This window comes from Chrysochloris asiatica, unplaced genomic scaffold, assembly GCF_000296735.1.
Source record: "Chrysochloris asiatica unplaced genomic scaffold, ChrAsi1.0 scaffold00107, whole genome shotgun sequence".
NCBI lineage: Eukaryota > Metazoa > Chordata > Mammalia > Afrosoricida > Chrysochloridae > Chrysochloris > Chrysochloris asiatica.
In genome coordinates this window covers 3,575,730-3,577,089 of record NW_006408625.1, presented here as the reverse complement: position 1 = coordinate 3,577,089, position 1,360 = coordinate 3,575,730, and the positions used below count along the sequence as shown (strand labels likewise).

Below are 1,360 nucleotides of genomic sequence, written 5' to 3'. Positions count from 1 at the left end.
TATGAACGACTTTCAGCACTGCCTTCTTGGCCTTCAATGCCTTTTCTTTGGCTTCAGTTTTGGGAGGGGCAGGGGCTTCCTTCTTCACTTTCGGCACCATCTACATGAAAAGCCTATTCATATTAATTTCTTTGCAAAATCTGTCTTTAATTAAAGTTTTGGTATTCTATTCATGATGGAGTTTTTTTTAAGTTTTAATTGTGAATTGAGTGATAGTGTACATGGGATAACATCAGTTTTACATTCATCCTATCATTTTTCGTTTCATTGCAGTGATTACAGTCCCCTCCATGCATCATCATTCAACAGTATTTGCTTCTGTTCCCTCTTTTTTTGTGGGGTGGTGGTGGTGTGTGTGTGTGTGTACACTGACATACTCAGAAATATACATCCATTCAGACACCCAAAGGGCATACCCTGCAAGCCTGTTCCCTGGCCACCAGCATACCGCCCCTCTCTCTCCATGAGTCTGGAGTCCCCAGCCATTCCATCTCTCCACATCATCATCTCTGCCTTCCATTTCTGGTGTCACTGCTTCTCTGAGTAGGGTCCTATACTCCACTTCCACTCTTCTACCTTGATGGTCCCAGGGTCCTCCGTTCCTGGACTGCAAGATCAACCACTCCCCGCTTTTTTCTACAAAACCTCTATTTTTACAGTTGCAACAGTCACAATCAGTCATGATAACAGTTACTCACTACTGAACCATAAGAGTCCTATCCCCATCTCCTTTCACCAGCCCTGTCTATACAGGATGAAAACCACTCAGTAGAGATTCTACCTTCCCCCACATCCTCTGAAACTAAACTCCCTCTTGAAAACTTGTAAGCCAATCACTTCGTGCCTTTATAGCCCCCCACACCCCCCATTTTAGGTAGCCAATGTCTAAGTTGCCCATCCTGTGTACATAGGGGATGGGAATGATCCTTGCTCTGTAGATTCCTTCCCTCTTGGTTGGTATTTTAAGCTACTACATCCATAAGTATAGATCAAGTTCATCATGATGGAGTGTTTTTTGTTTTTTTAAAGTTTCTTTTTGTGAAATTATGTGGGTTTACATGGGAGAACACCAGCTTTATATTCATCCTATTGTATTTCATTTCATTGCAATGATTACAATCCCCTTCATGTGTTATCAAACAACCAAAGGGTACACCCCGCACACCTGGCCCCCAGCCGTCAGCACACAGCCCCTCTCCGTCTCTGAGTCCAGAGTCCCCAGATGCTACATCTTTCAATGTCATTGTTTCTGCCTCCATTTCTGGCATCACTGCTTCTCTGGGTAGGGTCCTGCACTCTGCTCTTCTCACTTGATGGTCCCAGGGACTCCTAGACTGCAAAATCAATCACACCCCTCCTT

At 44.2% G+C, this 1,360-nt stretch overlaps 1 protein-coding gene across 1 annotated transcript in view; it reads left to right on the top strand.

Annotated features, from left to right (window-relative positions):
- The window catches only part of FANCC (Fanconi anemia, complementation group C), a 200,859-nt gene that overhangs the window by 128,406 nt on the left and 71,093 nt on the right, over positions 1-1,360 (top strand). The gene's annotated exons all lie outside the window — the stretch shown is intronic.